We start from the raw sequence: 6000 nt of genomic DNA, 5'->3' as shown, positions 1-6000 counted from the left end.
CTATGGGTTACTACCTCACACACTTACACTATGGGTTACTACCACACACACACGCACACACACACACACACACACTCACTCACACACACATATCCAGACTCACATATACACTCCCCCCCTCGCCACCGACATCTCACTACTTCCCCTGATCCCTCCCCTCCCTCGTTCACCCTCTCCCTCCTCCGTTCATCCTCCCCCTCCCCACCCCTCCCCACTCCTCTCCCACATAGCCACAGTTCCTCCACTACCTCCCCCCCCACACTCTGACATACACACTACTAACCTAACATACAGAACTACATAGGTTTCCCACTCTGAGGCAATCAGGATAAAACAAAAATGGGTTGCCAGAGAGCAACAAGAAAAACCAAGGGACTGGAGGAGGAAGCTGCAAAGGAAGATTGGGCAGCAGAGCTCATAAAAAGGGATCATGAATGGGAAAAGAAACTAGAAGAACTTAGCATGAGAATGGAAGAGAGGATAGATATGGAAAGCAGGAAGTGGGGGGTGCATGTCAAAGCAGCAGAGGCTAGGATACAGAGTTTAGAAGACGAACTGAAAAATCTGAAACAGCCTAAAGAACTAAAGAACTTTTTGGAATTGACAACAGAGACTGCTACCTCAGCCACAAATAAGGGGACTGTAGGGAAAGAAGGGGCACAACTGCATGGAGAAGCTCTATCAGAGGAGACTGTAGTAAATGAAAGAGCTAAGCTTTATGTGGAGGCCCTAACAGACAACAACAGAGCCCAAGGAAAGCCGAGAAGGGAAAATCACAGGCCACTGAGCCCAAGTACATTGGCCAGTGAAACTGAAGAAAGGAAAGCTGCAGTGGAGGAAACTAAATTAAATGAGGGGATACACAGGGATATGCAGTGGGAGAATGAAAGGGTGAGGTCAGTCTTTGTGTATGGGCTCCAGGAAGTTGAAGGGGAAACATATGAAGCAAGAAAACAAGGGAAAAAAAAGCAATTGAAAGCATCATGAAAGCAATAGAAGAAGACGACATGACCCAGCTGGAAAATTTTCGGAGAATAGGGGGTTTGTAAAAAAAAGAACCCGGCCAGTGAAAGTGACCTTCAAGGCAGAAGCGACTCGGACCAGGATCCTGCAGGAGAAAGCACGATTAAGGGACATGCCGGCATACAGGAAGGTGTATCTCGACCGCGACAGAACACAGGAAGAAAGGCAGAAACTGAGAGATGGTACAAAGGCGAAAGGAGGAAAGAGAGGGGATGGAGAAGACAGACAGGAGATCCCAGACCCAGGAAGAAGATCAAATACAGCCTCCCTCACAACTTCCTACAGAAGCCTTCCAACCAGGTCAACCCCAGTGCAACCAAACACTCTAAATCAAAACACCCATGACAAATCCAATGCCCCCACCCACTACATTACAAACTCCACCCCCACAGCAACAACCCATAGTTCCTTACCAGGTGTCCCACTTCCCCAACCCCAATATACCTCCCAGACCACAGTCTTAGAAAAGAAGTTGAAGGTGTGATATACAAATGCAGATGGAATAACAAACAATATGAGGAGTGGCACGAAAGAATCAAGGAGACATCCTCAGACATAATAGCACTCACAGAAACAAAACTCACCAGAATAATAACAGATTCAGTCTTTCCATCTGGAGGGAGGAGAGGGGGAGGAGGAGCTGCACTGCTCATTAAAAACCAGTGGGGTTTTGAGAAAATGGAAGGAATGAATGGCACGGGCGAAAGGGACTACTTAGTAGGAACAATCCAGTCTGAGGGACATAAGGTGATAATTGCAGTAATGTACAACCCACCACAGAACTGCAGGAGGCCAAGAGAAGAATACGATGAGAGCAACAGAGCAATGATCGACACACTAGCCGAGGTGGCCAGGAGAGCACACATGGGGGGAGCAAAGTTACTAGTTATGGGTGATTTCAATCACAAGGAGATTGACTGGGAAAACCTGGAGCCCCATGGGGGTCCCGAAACATGGAGAGCCAAGATGATGGATGTGGTACTGGAAAACCTCATGCATCAACATGTTAAAGACACTACCAGAGAGAGAGGAGAGGAAGAACCAGCAAGGCTGGACCTTGTATTCACCTTGAGTAGTTCGGACATCGAGGGTATCATGTATGAAAGGCCCCTGGGAGCTAGTGATCATGTGGTTCTGTGCTTCGACTACATAGTTGAGCTCTAAGTGGAGAGAGTAGCAGGAATAGGCTGGGAAAAACCAAACTACAAAAGGGGGGAACTACTCAGGCATGAGGAACTTCCTTCAAGATATTCAGTGGGAGAGGGAACTGACAGGAAAACCAGTACAAGAAATTATGGACTATGTGGCAACAAAATGCAAGGAGGCAGAGGAGAGGTTTGTTCCCAAGGGAAACAGAAATAATGGGAAGAACAGAACGAGTCCTTGGTTCACCCAAAGGTGTAGGGAGGCAAAAACTAGGTGTACTAGAGAATGGAAAAGGTACAGAAGACAGAGAACTCAGGAAAATAAAGAAATCAGCCGAAGAGCCAGAAACGAATATGCACAGTTAAGAAGGGAGGCTCAGAGACAATGTGAAAATGACATAGCATCAAAAGTAAAGACTGACCCGAAGCTGTTGTACAGCCGCATCAGGAGGAAAACAACAGTCAAGGATAAGGTAATCAGACTGAGGAAGGGTGATGGGGAATTCACAAGAAATGACGAAGAGGTATGTCAGGAGCTCAACACAAGATTTAAAGAGGTATTTACAGTGGAAAGCAGTAGGACTCCAGGAAATCAGAACAGGGGGGCAGACCAGCAAGTGCTGGATGAGGTACATATAACCAAGGAGGAGGTGAAGAAGCTGCTATGCGAACTTGACACCTCAAAGGCGGTGGGACCAGACAACATCTCTCCATGGGTCCATAAAGAGGGAGCAGAGATATTGTGTGAGCCATTAACAAAGATCTTCAACACATCATTTGAAACTGGGCAACTCCCTGAGGTATGGAAAATGGCAAATGTAGTAGCAATTTTTAAAAAGGGAGACAGACATGAGGCACTAAACTACAGACCTGTATCACTAACGTGTATAGTATGCAAGGTCATGGAGAAGATCATCAGGAGGAGAGTGGTGGGGCACCTGGAAAGAAACAAGTGTATAATTGACGACCAGCACGGTTTCAGGGAAGGAAAAATCCTGTGTCACAAACCTACTAGAGTTTTATGACAAAGTGACAGAAGTAAGACAAGAGAGAGAGGGGTGGATCGACTGCACATTTTTGGACTGCAAGAAGGCCTTCGACACAGTTCCTTACAAGAGGTTACTGCAAAAGCTAGAGGATCAGGCAGTCATAACAGGAAAGGCACTGCACTGGATCAGAAAATATCTGACAGGGAGGCAACAACGAGTCATGGTACGCGACGAGGTGTCAGAGTGGGCGCCTGTGACAAGCGGGGTTCCACAGGGGTCAGTCCTAGGACCTGTGCTGTTCTTGGTATATGTGAACGACATAACGGAAGGGATAGACTCAGAAGTGTCCTTGTTTGTAGACGATGCGAAGTTATTGAGAAGAATCAAATCGGATGAGGATCAGGCAGGACTACAAAGAGACCTGGACAGGCTACAAGCCTGGTCCAGCAACTGGCTCCTTGAAGTTAACCCTGCCAAATGCAAAGTCATGAAGATTGGGGAAGGGCAAAGAAGACCGCAGACACAATATAGTTTAGATGGCCAAAGACTGCAAACCTCACTCAAGGAAAAAGATCTGGGGGTGAGTATAACACCGAGCATATCTCCTGAGGCGCACATCAATCAGATAACTGCTGCAGCATACGGGCGTCTGGCAAACCTACGGATAGCGTTCCGATACCTCAGTAAGGATTCGTTTAAGACTCTGTATACCATTTACGTCAGGCCCATACTGGAGTATGCAGCACCAGTTTGGAATCCACATCTAGTCAAGCACGTCAAGAAATTAGAGAAAGTGCAAAGGTTTGCAACAAGACTAGTCCCAGAGCTACGGGGATTGTCCTACGAAGAAAGGTTGAGGGAAATCGGCCTGACGACACTGGAGGACAGGAGGGTCAGGGAAGACATGATAACAACATATAAAATACTGCGCGGAATAGACAAGGTGGACAAAGACGGGATGTTCCAGAGAAGGGACACAGACACAAGAGGTTACAATTGGAAGTTGAAGACTCAGATAAATCAGAGGGATGTTAGGAAGTATTTCTTCAGTCATAGAGTAGTCAGGCCGTGGAATAGCCTAGAAAGTGACGTAGTGGAGGCGGGAACCATACATAGTTTTAAGGCGAGGTATGATAGAGCTCATGGGACAGGGAGAGAGAGGACCTAGTAGCAATCAGCGAAGAGGCGGGGCCAGGAGCTGTGAATCGACCCCTGCAACCACAAATAGGTGAGTACAAATAGGTGAGTACACACTATGGGTTACTACCACACACACACACACACACACTATGGGTTACTACCACACACACACACACACTATGGGTTACTACCACACACACACACACACACACACACACACACACACACACACACACACACACACACACCGTTAAAACAGGCCTAGTGTCTAATCGACATGTGCCTAGGACAAAATGGTAACTAACACTATGGGTTACAACAACACACACACACACTATGGGTTACTACCACACACACACACACACACACCAGAACCAGCGTCATTCCCTGGACGCTGGGCTCCAGTAGTACCAGGACCGTCAGTACCTGGACGCTGCCACTGTAGATGTGGTGCCCCCTCAACCCGTGCTAAGGCTGCCACAGAAAATGGGTATTTATTTGAATAATAACTTCTCTCAGCTTTATACACACACACACACACACACACACACACACAACAGGCCTAGTGTCTAATCGACATGTGCCTAGGACAAAATGGTAACTAACACTATGGGTTACTACCACACGCACACACACACACTATGGGTTACTACCACACACACACACACACACACACACACACACACACACACACACATACACACTATGGGTTACTACCACACACACACACACGCACACACTATGGGTTACTACCACACACACACACACACACACTATGGGTTGCTACCACACACACACACACACACGCGCACTCTATGGGTTACTACCACACACACACACACACACACACACACTATGGGTTACTATCACACATACACACTATGGGTTACTACCACACACACACGCACTATGGGTTACTACCACACACATACACACACACTATGGGTTACTACCACACACACACTCACACACACACTATGGGTTACTACCACATACACACACACACACACTATGGGTTACTACCACACACACACACACAGACACACTATGTGTTACTACCACACACACACACACACACTATGGGTTACTACCACACACGCACACACACACACACACTATGGGTTACTACCACACACACACACACACACACACACACACACACACTATGCGTTACTACCATTCACACACACACTATGGGTTACTACCACACACACACACACACACAGATACTATGGGTTACTACCACACACACACACACACTCACACACACACACACACACACTATGGGTTACTACCACACACACACACACACACACACTATGGGTTACTACCACACACACACACACACACATACTATGGGTTACTACCACACACACACATACACACTATGGGTTACTACCACACTCACACTATGGGTTACTACACACACACACACACACACACACTATGGGTTACTACCACACACACACACACACACACACACACACTCTCTCTCTATGAGTTACTACCACACACACACACACACACACTATGGGTTACTACCACACACACACACACACACACACACTATGGGTTACTAACACACGCACACACACACATACACCACACACACACTATGGGTTACTGCCACACACAAACACACACACACACTCTATGGGTTACTACCACACACACTATGGGTTAATACCACACACACACACACA

At 47.0% G+C, this 6000-nt stretch overlaps 1 protein-coding gene across 1 annotated transcript in view; it reads left to right on the top strand.

Moving 5' to 3' along the window:
* The first annotated feature begins 4665 nt into the window (after nucleotides 1–4665).
* Nucleotides 4666–6000, top strand: part of LOC128698520 (histone-lysine N-methyltransferase SETD1B-like) — a 438732-nt gene continuing 437397 nt past the window's right edge. The window contains exon 1 of the mRNA XM_070084956.1: nucleotides 4666–4787. The gene's annotated coding sequence lies outside the window, so the exon portion shown is untranslated. The remainder of the gene's footprint in view (nucleotides 4788–6000) is intronic.

Source organism: Cherax quadricarinatus, chromosome 14 (genome assembly GCF_038502225.1).
Source record: "Cherax quadricarinatus isolate ZL_2023a chromosome 14, ASM3850222v1, whole genome shotgun sequence".
Classification (NCBI taxonomy): domain Eukaryota; kingdom Metazoa; phylum Arthropoda; class Malacostraca; order Decapoda; family Parastacidae; genus Cherax; species Cherax quadricarinatus.
Note: the sequence above shows the minus strand (reverse complement) of the source record. Positions and strands in the feature narration are given on the sequence as shown.